The sequence below is a fragment of the Rhyacophila brunnea genome, unplaced genomic scaffold, assembly GCF_057557595.1.
Source record: "Rhyacophila brunnea isolate RB1 unplaced genomic scaffold, BYU_Rbru_1.0 scaffold_18, whole genome shotgun sequence".
Classification (NCBI taxonomy): Eukaryota; Metazoa; Arthropoda; class Insecta; order Trichoptera; family Rhyacophilidae; genus Rhyacophila; species Rhyacophila brunnea.
In genome coordinates this window covers 22,470,384-22,490,314 of record NW_028232837.1, presented here as the reverse complement: position 1 = coordinate 22,490,314, position 19,931 = coordinate 22,470,384, and the positions used below count along the sequence as shown (strand labels likewise).

Below are 19,931 nucleotides of genomic sequence, written 5' to 3'. Positions count from 1 at the left end.
TTTGTAGATATATGGTTGGATTAACATAACGCGAATCACGAATAGTCCATTATATTTTAAAGAAAAATGTTCAAACACGTACCACAGTTTGGGAAACACACTTTGTGAATCCAGGTAGGTAACAACGAAAATATAAAGCCTAGTACAGACCAAGATACATTATGACTGCGAGCAAATGAATATTGCATAAAAACTGCTTACAAATATGAAACATGTTGTGGAAATTATGTTCAAAAATACTGACAAACAAACAAGCATGGCCATTTGTGTTTCTTAGGAAGTATCGAAGCGTGGTCTCTCAGAACGTTGTATTGATTAAAGCGCTCAAATTCGTACGATGTAAACTGTTCAAACTACATTTAATTTCCTAGACATTTTTGCCTGTGGACATGTGTTAACTTCAAACATATTTCTGTGCATGGGAACATCTGTATTCGGACGGATGTTTACAGACATTTGTATAATTTGTTCATGAATAAGTGTATCTTGGTCTGGCATTAACATCAATAAATAAAAAAAATATCTTACTTACTTTCTTCTGTAAGTGGAAGCCATATCAGTTATATAGTTACTACAAAAGTTTATAAACGCACACGGGTTATATATTATTGTTTTTAGCAGCACAGCACTTCGACAAGTCCACCATCACAAACTGTATCAATTGTCTCTCATCAAACTGAAGAAAACACCAGTAAGTATATCCGAGTTGAGGAATACAGTACATATGGGTGACCATACTGACATCTTCGAAAGGCTGTTTGAAATATTTCTTTCACTATAGGTATTTATAACTGGGAGTTTTTTTTTCTAAAAACAAATATCTTCTATATAATATATATTAAACAAAATAAAACAAAACATAATATAGTATTTAATCCTCACAATTTAACAATTATTATTAGGATAGTTTTACATAATATACGGAATATTGTTAAGAAGTTGACAATGCCCATTCAAGTTATGTTTTAATTGAAACTACATAAGCGTTCAATAGAATCGAACTCAAATAAACACAGTGATTAGACGAATAATACATTATTTCGAACACACATTCACTTAAAATTCTTAGATTTATTCGCGACTGTCTTTAATCAAATATATATATGATTTGTTTATTTTACGTGATAACAATAATTGATGAAATATTGACCACAGAGCATCCTCGCAATGCAAGTGAGATTTTTCCTAGTGAGTCAATTCGCTTTACTTTGAATCAGCTGTTGCAAACGTAACGAGAAGCCGCGCGAGACTGCCGGTGAAATGATTCGCACCAACGTCTGTCTGTCTAGCTGCGACGAGCCACCAAGTGACTGGCAATGCAATGGAATCTAGATTATACAGATTATCTCAATGGTGCTGCGATCGTCTACCACACGGTGGACATTCACAAAAAATACGAAGGTAACCTGGTATAAAGTTAGTATGCATTTTACAAGAAACTTATCATTCATAATAAATGGATAAAGGTAAAGCAAAACTTCATTAGGCACTTACTTGGAAATCCGCCATCTAATAACCATAAAATCTACCATTCAAATATGAAACATTTTCTTCACATTCGTTTTTTTATAAAATACCAAAAAATGTCAAAGAAAACCCTCTCATATAGAGATAGAGTCTAAATAGATTAAAAAAATATGCAAAAAACGACACATGTGAATCTCATATCTTTCCCATCACGGTTGCTTCAAACAAATTTTTTTAATCAAAATTATGGAAAAATTAAATGTACTTATTTAAAGTGCGATATTTTTGCCTATTAAAATATATATGAGTGGGCCCTGCCTGTCACTACCTTTAATAAAACATTTAAAATATCAAAATAATACGGATTATTTGTTGCATAGCAACTGGGAAAAAAATATTGTTGATTTCAACATATTTTTACTTGAATGAAAATACATGGTTGTAAATTTGAAATACATTTAATATTATCCTACATTTATAAAGCTTAGTTGGCTAATAGTTTGTGATAGGTTTCGAACTTCGGTACTAAAATACAATAATAATATATACTTATGTTGTGATTTGTCGGACGGTGGACTAAGTCGGGATCTGTTTCTTTTCACTGACTCCTGACCACTATACACCAGTCAATTCTTGACTGGCCATGGTGACTTCGATGGCAAGCTCTATGGGCTTGGAATTATTACCCGACTAACACTTCAATGTGCCGGAAGAAGTATAGGATCACCTTTGCATAGGTACATAACGGTTTTCTTGCCAGAATAGTCAATTTACAAAATACGCAACTGGCGAATGGCGTTAAGTCTAGCGCCTTTCGACAACACAAACAGCTTTAAAAAATCATAAAAAGCTAGAATATTACAGAAATTACCTTTAAAATTAACAATCATCTTGCACATTACAGTATTTGACCAATAAATCATATGTAACATACGATTTATATAAGTGAAATGTGTACCGAAAGGGTAGAATTTCCCAAGTCAGTCCAGTCAGCTGTTGCGACAATTCAAAAAGGGCGATTCTTACAAATTTTAGTCAAATATGTATAACGTTTTCTGGAAAAAGTACCCACGCAGGCTCCAACGGATATGTGTGGGTGTATTATAATATACTTATTATTTTTTTTTAAATCGGTATAAAACAAAAAAAATATCATAATGAAATTAATTACACGCATACAATATACAAAACATAATACCTAATTACAATTTGCTTAAAATTTTTACATCGCTATGCTCTATGATTCCGCCAAAATACTTTCCATTTAATGCCAACACCGAGCGCAATAAAACAAAATAGCCCAAGACATTAAATCATTCATCTTATAAAATTTTATTGCCAGTATTTAAAAGCCAATCAGAAATGATTAACAATCTATTATGACGGTACCCGTCACTTTCGCGGTGCTAAATTTTATTATATTTTATAATATCAATATTATTTTATATCTACAAAATTATTAATTAATTGAAGTTGTAATTTTTAAACGCACGCCCTACTTGCCTTGCGAAGCGTTTTAATGTTATTATGTTATGAACCACTTTCCAGCGATTAATATTCTGTTAAGAGATATCTCTGAAGAATAAACCATAGACACATACCGTGTAGATTGATTATCCACTGTTTATACCCATCAGTCATTATCTTGGAGCTGTAAGCTTGCGAGGCCCAGGACTACCGGTATTATGAGACACCCCCCTCCACCCTTCCAAAATATTATTTACAAAAAGCTTTTCTCAATTTTGCACTAACAAATTTAATTGAGTGATTGCTTCTGAATAATCTAAATCACGTGTCGCCAAAAAATGATTAATAGGCCATCTATGGACTGAAACCGTATGCGGTTTAGAACCGTGTGCCTTACTAAGCTTTTCTTTTCTAGTCATGGAAATATATTTTCACAAACTATATTATAAGCATCTGATCGTATCCATTTATACCATACTTACACTTACAAATTTAGTGAAAATATATTTTCATGAACAAAAATCATAAGTTTAGTATGGCACACGGATCTAAACCGCATACGGTTTCAGTCCATGGATGGCCTCTTAGTCACTTTTGTGATCGTGAAAAGCTTTTAACCCATTGAGAACATTCGGTGCCAATTCGACGCCGCATGTTCTTGGTAAAATTTATTTTTTAGATGTTTCTTCAAACCCTAAAATAATACGTATATGTTTATTTAGTTTCAATATCTCCAAAAGTTTTTAAAAAATATTGAATGTAACCATAATATTACATACAGTTGTAGAAGTTTTAGTTACGAGTACTTCGTGTCAAATTTATTACAAAGTTTAATCTGACTATTGGCACACCCTTTTATTTCCTTTTAAATCTTTCTCCAGTGGGTTAATCCTTTACAAGGTGTGTACCCTGTATGGAACCGTTGACGCCACGTGATAAAGGTGGACACGTCCCTGAATGATATCTGCCGTCTGCCGCACACCAACGGTCTGATTGAAACCGACTCCTGTGGTAAAAGAGACTAAAGCGTGACGGTAAGGGGACCACGCCTCAGTTTAAAGCGCGGAGATTCACGTCTTACCTTCATCTCACTCCTGCGGCAGACCGTGAATAATGCAATACGAATCAAGTGATACGACGAGACCACGCAGTCTTCGTCGTGGTTACTTTAAAAAAAACTTGCACGTAAACTGGTAAGAAAATAAAAATAGGGATGATTAATGCCCTCCCTTCAAAATCTTAATGAAATCATATTATGCAGGTTTTTTACACTATCACGGCTCAATTCATATGGGCATATGATGCGATCGACGCGTTGGACATTCCTGCAAGTTACCCCCAAGTATAACTTAGAGTAGCACACCGTGGAATGAAGAGGTACATGCTGAGCATAACGCGAAAGGACAAAAAGAGGAATGAGTGGATAAGGAAACAGACAAAGGTTTGCGATGTAATAGAGTTTGCTAAAAGCCTCAAATGGACATGGGCTGGACACGTAGCTCTAAGAAGGGACAATCGTTGGATATATCTAGTCATCCAGTGGTACCCGAGAGGTACAAAACGTCCGCAAGGTAGACCTAGAGGCTACTGGATCGATTAAATGATTAAGTTCTGCGGAAGTACGTGGCAACGCAACGCACAGAACCGAGAGTAGTGAAGTCAGCTTGGATAGGCCTTCATCGAACAGTGGATAGATTCAGGCTGATGATGATGATCCCCAATATATATTGTATGCTATTCATTATGATCCCATGCGACATGGAAAATCGAACTAATTTACAAAACTTAAAGCGATAACTTTTTATATAAAAAGTGTTTTATGATTTCTTATTGGTCATGTGCTGTATAGTCGGTTAAGTTAAAGGGCTTCTGCTAACGAGATAAGTAGGGTAGAGGTCAATTATTGAGATGCGAAGAATTCGGCGCCAGACAATCGACAGTGCGGAAGTGCATACCAGGTTATGCGGGACACTAAACTTGGCGGAGATACGAAGTACGGTGACCCACAACACTCGTCAACAGAAGAGAGAATTCATTGACCCACACTGGCTGGCGTTAGATAAAAATAATGAACATTATTCCATTGGGTCTATTCTATGCTTATCGACCGCTAAAGTGATAAAGTGAAAAATATTATCACACTTAGGGTAGGTTTGTATCAAAATATTAGCACTTATTGTAACAATTACACGAAGCCGGTTTTTATTGTTGCAATAAGTGCTATATTTTAACAGCACCTATCTTGCTGCTGTTAAAATATCGCACTTATTGCAACAATAAAAACCGGCTTCGTGTAATTGTTACAATAAGTGCTAATATTTTGATACAAACCTACCCTAAGTTTGATACTATTTATCAATTTAGTGTTCGATAAGTATAGAATAGACCCACATGTCAATACATTATAATAAATGTACCGCAAACTATGCATTGACATGCCAGTCATGACAATTGAACCGGAATCCAGCATATTTAAAAAAATATGGATGCCATCTGTCTATAAACCCTGAAGCTAAACGAAAAAAATAAACATTGATCCATATTCCATATGCTTGACATATTATTATTAGTAGGTACGTCTGGATTGTGTATGGATAGTCCTGACTTATCAAGCAATGTATGATAACAATATTATCTATACCCTATAGTTTAGTGACGAAGGGTGGAGAGGTAGACTGTTAAGATCCAACATAAATAGTGCACACTCAACTTTGTCAAGTCATACTTATTTGTTTTCTATGTCCTGTGAGCATACAATTTAACACAAACTAATAATTACGTTTCGCCTCAGTTAAAAGATTCAGTCCGGCCAAAACAAAGTAACGGAATTCTATGACAAATAGCACTAATTCGTTGTACCCACGAATTTGCTGTTTTAGTTTCTGTCTGTTTTTAATAAATAAACAAACAGAGCGGTCACCGTTGGATGATTGGCACTTTCGCCAGATTAAAATATTATTTAAAAACTAAATAAATTTCTTAGAATCCAACTAAACCATTTCAACTCTGGAAACTTAAAAAGTAACTAACTATTATTATCATGGACATAATTTTTATAGATTATTTTGAATCATCTTACCTTGTCGACTCTTGGTGGATTAATGCAAAAAAAATCATATTACATTATATTATAATACGTATTCCACATAATTTAATCAATTGAGAATATAAATACTGTATAGTTATAGTTTTATTGTAATTACTTTTAACGAGGTTTATAAGACATCACATTATCACAATCCAACGTACAAGTAAACATAACTACATAATATTCGGGAAAGTTATTGCATTATAATATTTTTAAAACGTTTTGTTCCCAGTGTATTCATTCAGTTTTACTGTAGGTATAGTAAACTAGTGGGACTCCGCCAGACATTTCCACATTTCACTACACACGCAAAACGACGACACAATAACTCAGTTGCATCATCTCAAAAAATAAATCGACACCGATTTGTTTAAGTTTCTATCTGGAAACCGTTTATGAGGAATTTATTAGTAAACGAGTGTTTTGTGTTCCCTGAGTGAACGTTTCCATAGATAGATAAAATTAGTAACAAAATGTTAGTATTTTCGTAAAACGTTGTATAAAAATCCCGTGTTTGGAGTACCGGACCGCCCCCAAATTTTAATAGAATATAATGTCACGACATTAGCACTTGTACACCGAATTTCAAATATCTGGGTACCTATATGGGAAATAAGCGAAAATTTAACGCCTCGCCCGGAAGCATTCTCTCACCGTGCCTGAGGTTCAAGCTCACAGAAAAAAATATTTCTGAGTTCACTGTTCAAGCATCACTTCCACCGAGCCTCGGACCGCTAACATCTGTCCTGGGTTATTTATTCTTGTACCACACATACTGATTACGAAGCAAGAAACTTTCTCGCTCCACGATTCATCCGAGCAACCTCCAACCAGTCTCTTTTCATCTTAATACCTGTCACCCCCAAAAACTTAATATAAACACTAAAAACGTTTCAGATTTTATCTTATCATTATATGGGCATTTTCGCCAAAGTTTGTACATTGCATTTTTGGCATGTCCCATGACTTTGATTGATTTCTTCATAGTAATTATATTATAGAATATTGGAAAGTTATGTATTTTTAACATGCAAATTTATTAATTTACTTTATTCGATCAGTTAAATACAACTGTCTGACCTGTATATATTTTTAATTGATTATTTAGATCGAAAGGTAGTGTGTTTTTACCATGTCCCACTCCTAAATTCAAATAAACAAAGTCTGATTTCGTCATTAATTTTGAGTGTGTAAAATTAAATTCGTAGTGTCTTCAACAGCTTACATTATATATTTTTGGAAAATATACAGTTTTTCCGTAAATTTTGACCAATATTGAAAAAAATCACGTTTAAAGTGTGTCCCAGGATATTTGAAAAAGTGGAATTCCACATTCCGTTGCCATGATTTTAGCATGAAGGCGAAAAATTTCCACTATAAATATGTATTTTTTTAATGTAGCAACACTTTTGTATAACACTGATCGCCATTTACAATTTAAATTGTTGGTGTGTGTCGGTATCGCTATCGGAACAGGTTGCTTTCTGGGTTGGTCATTTAAGAAGTTCCACTACTGTTACCACGATTTGTAAGGTAAGAAATCACATATTTCTATTTCACATACTATACACATGGAGCTTATCTTTCATACTACAGATATAATAAAACATATCGCAGGTCTAACAATAAAACTAAGCTAAATTTTGGCTTCAACCACTTCTAAAACAGAATCCGTTACTTCCGCTCCGAAACTATATTGGTGGTAACGTATATGTGGAATGTAAAAGTAACGAAATGGAATGCATAAAGTTGGGTTTACATTGTGTGTTTAGTTCTTCATAGATTATAAAAAGTTTTATTTTGTCTGTTCGTATGAAAAACAAAAATATTTTCATTAAAAAATATAGAAAATAACCTGACTATATAATAAAGATTAAAAAAGTATGTGATATGTCTGAATACGCAAAACTAGCACAGATAAAAGTATGGAGAGATACAAAAACAACAGAAGGAAAAGAAAAAACACCAGACTGAAATAATTGCGAGACAAGCACTGGCTCTATCATACTCTTTCTGTTATACGCCACCAAAATTTTAAAACTTCTCCATACATTTTAGGCATAGAAATTTATAAAAATGTAAGAAAAAGTATTTTTTTGTCACGTTTAACAGAAATGTGTACCCTATTAGATTTAATACCTGGAACTGTAGGTATTCGCGAAATGTCAGAAAAGTACGTCTTGATTACAATCAACCTGTATAGCTACAGGTTGATTGTAATCTATAGTATTATTAGCTATAGTAAATTTCAAGACAACATACAGTCGAACTTGGTTATTACGAGGAAGATGTGACCGACTGAATTTGCTTGTTATAAGCGTTACTCGTTATATCAGAGAATAGGTATTTTTAAATGAGCATGTCACATTACACAAAAAGTCGAAAATAAAAAATTTGGAAACCATCGTAAAAATCCCCGAAACGAGCATGGCATTTATAATCTACAAAAGAAGTTGTTTATTGTAATGAACTCTGGTAGGTACCTAAGAACTTCACAAACCTTGGATTTTTCAACCATATGCGTGGATACTTTTTTATTGTCGGCGAAACACCAATAAGGTAGGTACTTAGACACTTGACTAGTGTCATAAACGTAATCCGACCCCGGCGGCATCCTGTCCAATCGGATTTTATTGCTTAGGGTCGAAATGTTTTAAAACGATCGACACATTAAGAGTATTGTAGTTCGGTATATCCGATAAGTTGCTCGTTATAACAGTGAATAAATTAAATGTATGGCGAAAATCATAAACCAAATGTCAACAAATGTTTCCTTATTACATCTGAGATCTCGCTATGTCCAAGATCGTAATAACCGAGTTCGACTGTAATTATTTTCGTAAAAGTATTGTGAAATTTATTATAAAATATGTCTATTTTAGTGATTAAGTTTGATTTGTTTTGTTATTGTGACGCACGTTGAATATATATCTGACTATCAAAAAATTCAAATAAATTTCATAACACAAAAATTTGTTTTTATGGTAACATGTAACTTTAGCTTTACAAATTACACTCCGTTACCATTTCGTTCCATTCCGAAAATGTCCCCAAAAAAGTTGAACGTTATCTATTTTTCATTTGATTATTAAATAACGAAACATATATATTTTTCCAATAAAATTTAGTAAAAGTGATTACTGTCTTTAAAAAAATAGCAGAACGAACATTGATTGGTTTTTTCAAATACTAAAGGAAAAATGGTCTGCCATTATAGACATAGGGTAACGGAGTGGAACGAAATGTGCCCAAGAATTAAAATTCAATAATATTTTTTGACTATTTGTACTTTTATTTTTAAGTGTATGGTTTTTTTAATCCAATAGAGCTCTTTTAAGTGATAAAAAGTGTCTCATTCATGTTTTATAAGCTTAGTTTCGTAGTCCCGGAACGGAAACTTATGACCAATGTCATAAAAAAAATGATATAAATATTGTATTAATCAATATTTTGCTGAAAAATTGCTATCACCAATTCAGCAATAGAACAAGGAATCTTCTGCTAGCTATATAAAAATGGTTAATTTGAGTGAAAAAATAATATTACCCAAATTTCAAACATGTACAAACTTTGGCGAAAATGCCCATATAATATTATAATGTAGAGTAGATACATTTTATCCAAGAAAGAATTTATAAATAGGTAACTTCTAATTAATATAATAAGGTTTGTACTATTTCATTGTACTCAAATAGAATAGTACAACATTTAAATCTATTAGAATTTAACCCTTTGGCTGCTACGATGTTGTGCAAAATCCGGTCGAGGAATGCTACCAATAATTGTTGATAAATTAAAGTATCGTATTATTTTTAAACACCTTACCACCTAATTGATTCTGCGAAATCGGAATATTATGAAAACACGTTTCGTAATTAATTTATCGTTTTGAATAGCTAACGAGGCAAGTAATTGACATATCTCTTTCTCGCTCGACTTTCTCGCACGGGCGATCGCGAGAGCGAGCGAAATGCACGATCCGCGCACAGAGTTTTGATTTTTATCAGTTATTGGAAACAATCGGTTATGCCACACGAGGGATAATACAAAGTAGTGGAATTAGGAAACTACCCGGCTGAAAAGAAAATTTTTGCATGGTGGCCTCGTTAAAAAATCGCGTACAATATGCGTGATTTGTGAAAAAGGTCTTCATGGTGTTTGTTTATTGGAAAATTTAAAATATGTATTGCAAATGATTTTATTTCATTATTTTTTTATAAATGTAACTGTTTTTATATAGCACAAATCCACTTTACTTTAAACACTGAGTTGAGGAAAAGTCTTTCCCATTATTTCAAATACATAAAATAAAATAAAACATTGTCTTTCCACCAAGAATTTGACTGTAAACAAATTTTTATATGGTAAACTGAAATTTGTATTTGTAATTGTTTTTATTGTAAAAAGGGTGATGCCATGAAAAAAAAATACAATAGTTATAAGTTCTAAACCTACCCAGTCACAAAACATATATGAATCGGGTTATATTACACAACAATAAAACTAAATAGATAAACAATGTTTCGTACCACAGGTGCAGTAGTATGTTCCCAAATTAACTTAACATTTCAGGCATCAAAAGCAAAACGACGATCGTTGTTAGCATTTCTGGCCATTATCAAAAACAACGATATATCGTTGAGTAGCATTCTAAGGGTTAAATTCAAATCAGTAAATACCTACCAACCCTCGGAATCGTCCCTTTATATATTATATAACAAGAAAACGCGTAAATATCAAAAATCCTAATGTACGTAATCAATAATGCGAATCTCTAATAGTAAATCACATATTTATATAAGTGTTTTATGTAGGTAGGTAGGTGAAACCTGCAGGGGTAAAAGAAAAACCACGTTCTTAATTAATTATTATGTCAAGGCTTTTTCGACTACTCAACCAGCTTATATAATATTGCCTTCGAATGTATGTAAGCACGTGTTGGACATAATATTATTAGATAACATTGTGAGAATGTCGAATGGGTAGATACGTTTTCGCAATACATACTAGTGAGCGAAAGAGTCCGGGAACCAATCATAGCTAGAACAACAATTTTACCTTGTTGACGTTTCATTTAAAATCGAATGTTACAACTGACAGCCGTGGAAATTTCTGAAAGATGGCGCATGACGAGAACGGTACAAGTCTTATTGATATCTCTATAGTCAATTCGTATCACGTGCAACAGTGGACCGACGCCACTAATGAGGCCATGTTTCAAGAATAGAAGACAGCCGATTTATTAAACTGAGATATTTGGTGTGTAGAAAGAGACGCGGCATCCTACATACTGAGAAAATGGTGGAAACAGGATACGTTTCCTGCTGCCAATACTGGGTGGAAACTGGAAATTCTAATCGGGTGCATTTGGAATCAAGTAAGACCTTGGGTCGACGCGGTGCGTCTAAGCCTAGGCGCGGAATGGTATATGAAAGTATGGTGAAGCCGGAAAGTATGGCGAAAAAGTATGGTGAAACAGGTTGGTAATCGATTTGCGGCAAAATTTCCACGTTAACATTATATTATACGTTATAATGACCAAAGTAAATCCTCCGTGATGCCCTGCATTTTTTTTATCACGTCGCCATTTCTCGTGAGTTATCGGCTGTTGTCTGCATGCTTCATTCAATTCTATGAGGAAGCAAAATCGTTACCTATCTCTACTTTTAATACATCTATGGTCTAAGCCCTTAACTCACGCCGCACATAGAAACTGGTCTAGACTGCAACACGTCGATTTTGTCGATATGATTTTTTATCTTTCACAAAACTCATGTAACTTGTAACATGACATCTGCTTGTCGCGTGTAACAAATTTCACTTGACATGGAGCGCAGGTAGAATAGCAAAATGTCGCACCAGCGAATGTGTAGAAAGAAGCTTATTTTTCATTCGTTTCGGCTAGCCGCGTGACGTCATTGTTCCGGCATGGTCTCGCGGAAGAGAGTTGCAACATTTCCCCCCGGTTTAGATTTATGAAAATATCCCTCCCAGTCGAAACTATTTTCCACAGGGTTCGAATGTTTGACCAATGGAACAGACGATGAGCGCTAGCCTCTACCCAACGGTAATAGTTATTACGGACATCGTGAGTGTGGAACTGTTTTACTATTATTTTTTACATGGTTTGATTGATAGCCATATTTTATTCAACCCATTGGATCATTCCCATGTATAAATAACATGTAAATAAACCCCATCAGCAGAATTCGAACGTCCGGACCATCTAAAAAGAAGTGAAGATTCTTGCTTCCACTCCACAGTGGTATGTGGATGCTTAGGTGAAAAGCAATTATTATACTTTTTTTATAAACAAAATCTTCAAGTAAAAAATCCATCTTACTGGTGAATAATTAGGAAGGTCAGGCTATTTAATACATGACAGGCGTAACTAAGTAATCAAATAATATTGTATCTACTTATATAGGTAAGTATGTATTATAAATTATAAGAGTCACGAATATTCTAAAGTTAGCCATTGTATTTGAAACACAAAGGCCGTGATAACATAATTATTTTTCAAATCCGCAAAAGGAATGAATGATTTTTTCCCGCCTAAAAAACTAAAATGACGGCGTGTCAAGGTGGCATCCATTTTGAACTTAACCTATACACACTTCCTTCCGCCAACCCAAAATGGAAGCGTAATTTTATTTGAAATGTAATATTTAGTTAATGAGGCAATGACTACAACAATGAAGGACAGTCGTGTGGAGTGTTTTGGGTGCATGTGGTAGGTATTAGAGTTAGGAATTTCGGAATTTCCGCGCAATTTATTGATCCGGAAATCAAGGTTTAAAATGCTGAAATCCCGGGTCTACAGAATAATTTTCTACGTGATTTTACCAGAATAATCTATTATCTATTACCTATTACTAGGTGCAGTGAATTTGGACTATAAAATAGAAGGACCCTTATTTAAGTTATTTCCTTTACATGACATTTGAAATTATTTAACAACGCTCAGTTAGCATTTTGACTTTATAAAACATGCAATGGCTGCTATTTTAAGTGCATTGTGATTACTTACTCGACTGATAGTTATAAACGGATTTAATCAAATTCTCAACAAATAATAATGGCGAAGTGTGGCATTATTATCTGCTTATTTACCAATCGCGAAGGATTGTCTTTTTACACTCCCTGAAAATTGGCAAATAAATGTCATATGTAGCAGTACTCTGCAAATGAACCTGCAATGCGAAATCATTTTTAGCTAATTTAATCAGTGGACAAGTGGTCCCTTTTTCGGCTTAAATTTCATACATTTACGCTTCGTATCTACAGATGATAGAAGGTTTTTTTCAACATCTGTGCTTTGGTACAAAAAATTGGGAAAGGAAGGATGTAAAATATAAAAATTGTGAGTAATTCTGACACCATAGATAAATCAAGTAAGTATTGCCATTACAAATAATTTCGTGAAGATGTCATTATCGGCATGTATGTACCTAAGTACCTACGCAATTTTTTATTGCATAGGTACGCCTTTTAGTAACTATCAAAATCGATGTGACAATGGCAGTATTTCCGAGATAATATCATCCTTGTTAAGATTTTATTACCTATACCATTTAATGGAATTATTAGATCTAGATAATACCAGAATACAGTTCCATGACAAAACAGAACAACGATAAATATAACTATGACCTTTCAGGAAAAATATACATTTAATATTGAAATTGTCCTATATCTATTATGTTGATAGATTTTTAATAGCACAGATTTTCAATACGCCATAATAAATCAAATTAAATACTTAATTTCTGCATTCCTAATCGCTAGAAAGCCTCAAATAAACGGGACGTAACTCGGTGTTGCCGGCAAGCTTAGGATATCTCATCTTAATCAATATACCTAATAAGTTAAAAATGATTGGGTGACTAGGTACAACGAAATAATGACCTACCCTAACCTAACCTAAATAGATTCCGCAAAAAATAAAGTTTCATTTTTCCCCTAGCTGTTCTGTTTTGTCATGTTCTGTTTTGTCCGGGAATTAAGGGTGGTCCGAAAAGGGTCAGCGGTAAATCCATACATTATATTGGTTGGGATAATTGACTGAAATCAAATGTTCTTAGATTTATTTTAAAATATTTAGTAATGAACATTCACGGTCACAAGTGATATTATAATAAAAATATTAATTTAAGCACAAGAAACAAAATAATCAATGACTTGCAAAGCTTCGCGAATTTCCTAAATAAACAGCTGTTCAGCCAAAAACCTACATGTAGGAATGTCAAATTAGTACATAATCCAGTTAATTATAAATTAAGTTGTTGCTCTAGCATAATAAATCAAATGCATTATCGCGTCAAAAACTCAACGTCGTTATTAAAACATACCGATTATCTTGTAAAAAATAATACTGTCCCAATATTCAAGCCGTTAGTGACAAAAAACTCAAATGTCAAAATACCAACACAAAGCTGTAATGCCGGACGCATACAAATGTTTACGTAGAAAGGTTGATGCAGATTGATTTGAATTACATATACGCGAATACAACACTATTACTCATTGTTTTATGCAAGACGCTGATAATGACATAAAAATATTAATATCGAAACAGCAAACTGGTGATAAAAATATTTCTGTATCGCGGAGATAATCGATATTTTTTTTGTAAACATGCGTCAAAGCGCACTTAGGAAGTAAAGTCAATGCAATGTATATCTTATCAACTGCAAAATATATGTTTAATTGGAGAGAAAAGAATAATGATATCAATAAAGAATTGCAAATAATTTTTAATATAAATAATCGGGTACATATTTCATTACATTGGGGTGCGGATCGCAAAAATATGAATGTTTACCTTACAAGCGATAATCTTGAAAGGAATCGGTGTTTTTATTTATACGTCTGCATTAAACGAGTAAAAATATAAAATACTAGTTAAAATAATTATCAGTACTCACCATTTTTTTACCAGTATTACAATCAATCGCAGGAATAAAAAAAACACGAAAAATAAACAGACACTCAAGAAACATGGCCGAAAAATTACTAACTGAAGTGAATGTTGCCAACGAATAAAGGTTACCTGTTATGATATTATTTTTACTAATAATCTGGAATACTCTAACAGTTAGTAAACGAGATTGTTTGTAAATAATATTATTATCTACCTAACTTATAATATTTATAAGTTGGAACATTCTGAGAATGTATTTTGTAACCCAAAATAACTATTAATATCAATAAATAAAACAAAATGTTATGTCAGCTAAAATATTTAAATATGAGGGTGGGTCAATAATTACTTAGAAAAAAGCATTAAAACAGTTTTTATTTTTGTATTTTTTTTTTATTTCTCAACATAATCTCCTTGGAGCTCAATACACTTGGTTAGACGTTTCTCAATTTTTTTTAAACCGTCAGAAAAATAAGTTTTCGGAAGGTCCTCAAAATAAGCATTTGTCCGATCGATGACTTCTTCATTTGAAAAAAAACGTTGTCCACTTAGCCATTTTTTTAAGTTTGGGAAAAGGAAAAAGTCACTGGGGGCTAAATCTGGCGAATACGGTGGGTGGTCGACCAATTCGAACTTCAATTCTTCAATTTTAGCCATTGATCATAAACATGTGTGAACACGGGCATTGTCCTGATGAAAGAGGATTTTTTTCCTGTTTAAATGAGGCCGTTTTTCTTCAATTTTGTTTTTTAGCTGGTCCAATAAAGATGCATAATAATCCCCTGTTATTGTTTTTCCTTTTTCCAAATAGTCAACGAAAATAATTCCACGTGCATCCCAAAATACAGTAGCCATAACCTTACCAGCTGATTTTACGGTTTTCGCATTCTTTGGACATGGTTCGCCTTTCGCAATCCACTGCTTTGACTGTTCTTTCGTCTCGGGAGTATAGTGGTGTATCCATGTTTCATCTACAGTCACAAAGCGACGAAAAAATTCATCCGGATTGCGTTGCATGAGCGACAACAGGGCTTTAGAGGCCACCACCCTATTGCGTTTATTGTCGACTGTGAGCAAACGCGGCACCCATCTTGCAGAAATTTTTTTCATGCCCAATTTGTCATGTAAAATAGAAATGACGCTACCTTTTGAGATCCCTGTAACCTCAATTATCTCACTCAACTTTAATCTTCGGTCACTTAACACCATATCGTGGATTTTATTGATCATTTCTGGTGTAGTCACCTCTACAGGACGTCCTGAGCGTGGTTCATCCTTTGTTGATGTACGACCACGTTTAAATTCATTTAACCAGTTATAAATAGTTGCAAGTGAAGGAGCAGATATGCCGTGAACTAAATCCAACTCATTTTTTATTTCCTTTGCTGTTAACCCTTTTATATTAAAATGTTTAATAACAGCTCTAAACTCAATTTTCTCCATTTTCCACAAGCAAATTTTTTCTTAAAATGTACGAGAAACACACAACAACCTGACCAATCTGATTGAAACTTCGCAGCATACTGAATCGGTAGTGCCGCTGCATGAAAACAAACCGCTTACAGTACTAGTCGCGCCACCTGTCGGCTTTTCTAAGGACTTATTGACCCACCCTCGTATAATATATATGTAATTAATATATTCCATCCAAATTACTAGAAAAGAAAAAAAATATTATTATTACTTAACTTAGGTAGGTACCTAATACGTTGAGCAAGTGGACGTCCATTTCTCGTAAAAAAAAACAAAAATCTAATACAAAACTCTGTGGAGGCCCATATTATGATCCTATTAGGATCGGATATGGTCGGAAAATAACAAACCTCTGAAATGATATCTAATCAAATTAAAGTTTTTTTTGTCGATGTTATTTCATTAGTGAAAAGAAATGATTTATTATACCTACTCAATGTCAATTCTACTGAATTTAAGTTTTGTACCAACTATTCCATTAATTTGACCGTTTTGTATTATTCCATTTGAATTTAAGTTCAAATTTCATGAAGTACCCTCAGTCGATAGTATGAATATTCAATATCAATATTGTTCATGCGATTCCCGGACGGTTTTGGGCTTATTGATATTTTTTTTGCTAGACTATTCTCAAACAACGGTAGGTATACGAATTTATAATAACGATGAACAAGGTAACATCTTAATGTAGCGTATGTAGGTACTTACATATTGTACAAAAAAATGTCTGTAGGGTGATACAACATTAAGTGCTGTACTAGCTATCTTTAAAATGGAATAATATAATAGATTATTAAAATAATATGTGCACAACACAGAACAGATAATAAAATTTATTATCTATTTAATAGAACTCCGATAGGCTATATTATACCAATATAGTAAATTTTGATCCAGGGTTTTGAATGCGTGAGTGTCCTACGAAAATGAACCATGCATTATAGACGTGCAATAGTGTGTGTACTACACCAATATTAAACGAACGTCAATGCATAAACCGAGAGCAGTTGTCGGTATTCGACATATTACGTATTCTTGACACGTATTAAAATTTATCCCGCATTCTTCCTTACTCGAGATCGGTTGCCTGCCTCTCCTTACCCGTTAGGTATTTCAGTTCCCATTATTTTTGATTTCTCTGGTGCACAAGCATATAACTATTATATACCTAATCAAAAAAACTAGGTAAATAAAAGAAATTGGAGTAGTACAGCATCGTCCAACCTCTTTGTACGGCATCAAAGAGACAGATTCTACAGCATAATGGGACGTATTTCTGCAAACAAGATCCAAACCTCATGTATAACATGTTGAGAAAATTCAATATTTGAGGGATGATTGATTTAAAAAATATGATTTTTGATTATTTAATTTAAACATCCGATGGGATACTTTAATAAAATCAAATAATCACATATCATTTTAAATAAATCTTAACTAAAATATTGAATTTTCTCAACATGTTACACGTGAGGATTGGATCTTGTTTGCAGAAATACGTCCAATGGATCTTTGCAAAAATGACAAAGACCCAATGTCATCCCATTTTGCAGTATTTTTATAAATACTAGCTGAGCCAGCTGGCTCTCGCCAGTCTGTCTCGCTAGGTCTTGCAGACGGCTTGGCGGTGTTGGATTTTAATATAATTGTGAAGTATGCATAGAGTTTTCCCTTCGGAATTGATTTTCATTCACCTCAAGACAGTTTGACATTGTGCTGATTTGTCAGTTTTACGATTTTCAAGTCATCACTATCAATATAGATTTGGGGTCATATGCGTAGTCTATTCTGGAGTCTGGCCTTCACAATATCGTCCGACACCACCTCAGGCTGATAGGCCAAGTAGAACAGCTTGCAATCACCGATTGCGACCACTGACATTTTAATAGAATAAAATATGTGTAGTTATATAAATTTTTCGTTAAAACACGTGCATTTAATAATGATAAATAATTATACATCTCATAAATTCTAATATAAAACAATGTATGTGATTATTATAAATGGTGATCCAATATAACATGAATATTAATCTGCCACGGGACCCATTTAGATAATAAAAGGTTAGCAGTATATAAATAATAAATGCTTGCAGCCGTTGAATAATATTTAAAAAATCAAATTTTGAATTAAAATTTAACCTTAAACAACATATTCTTCCGGTGCGGGACATTCATATCGAAACAAAATTTATTTTGGGTATTATAAATAGGTAGGTATATAAAATCACAAATAAAAAAAATATAGCAATTTATATGACCAAGTAGAGTAGAATTAGGTTGGGATAACCTTCATCCAGCAGTGGATTGATCCTGGTTGATGATGATTATGATGACGATATGAATATGTAGATAAATAACATTAGCATTTTTAATAAATATAGAAATTCAATACTGTCAAGAATCAGATTGCGGAACCCTTCATCCAGCAGTGGATTGATCCTGGTTGATGATGATGATGATGATGATGACGATATGAATATGTAGATAAATATAATATCACCGATTTTGATAAATACAGCAATTCAAATGACAGAAAGGAGTAGAATCAGGCATGGGAGGCCTTTATCCAGCAGTGGATTGGTTCAGGTCGATGATGATGAGAATTATAGAAATAGGTATAATATCACAAATTTGTTTAACCGCTAGTAGTAGAATCAGGTTGTGGAACTCTTCATCCAGCAGTGGATTGATCCTGGTTGATGATGATGACTATATAAATATGTAGATAAATATAATATCACAGATTTTGATAAATACAGCAATTCAAATGACAGAAAGAAATATAATCAAGCTAGGGAGGCCTTTATCCAGCAGTGGAATTGTTCAGGTCGATGATGATGAGGATAATAGAAATAGGTATAATATCACAAATTTGTTTAACCGCTAGTAGTAGAATCAGGTTGTGAAAACCTTCATCCAGCAGTGGATTGATCCTGGTTGATGATGATGACTATATAAATATGTAGATAAATATAATATCACAGATTTTGATAAATACAGCAATTCAAATGACAGAAAGGAATAGAATCAAGCTAGGGAGGCCTTTATCCAGCAGTGGAATTGTTCAGGTCGATGATGAGGATGATAGAAGTAGGTATAATATCACAAATTTATTTAACCGCTAGTAGTAGAATCAGGTTGTGGAACCCTTCATCCAGCAGTAGATTGATCCTGGTTGATGATGATGACTATATAAATATGTAGATAAATATAATATCACAGATTTTGATAAATACAGCAATTCAAATGACAGAAAGGAATAGAATCAAGCTAGGGAGGCCTTTATCCAGCAGTGGAATTGTTCAGGTCGATGATGAGGATGATAGAAGTAGGTATAATATCACAAATTTGTTTAACCGCTAGTAGTAGAATCAGGTTGTGGAACCCTTTATCCAGCAGTAGATTGATCCTGGTTGATGATGATGACTATATGAATATGTAAATAAATATAATATCACAGATTTTGATAAATACAGCAAATCAAATCACAGAAAGGAAAAGAATCAAGCTA

The 19,931-nt window shown here is 33.5% G+C and overlaps 1 protein-coding gene across 1 annotated transcript in view; it reads right to left on the bottom strand.

The window, feature by feature from the left end:
- Positions 1–15,035, bottom strand: part of Apc (APC-like) — a 137,471-nt gene extending 122,436 nt beyond the window's left edge. Inside the window, exon 1 of the mRNA XM_085945096.1 lies at positions 14,950–15,035. The gene's annotated coding sequence lies outside the window, so the exon portion shown is untranslated. The remainder of the gene's footprint in view (positions 1–14,949) is intronic.
- Between the last annotated feature and the right edge of the window lie 4,896 nt (positions 15,036–19,931).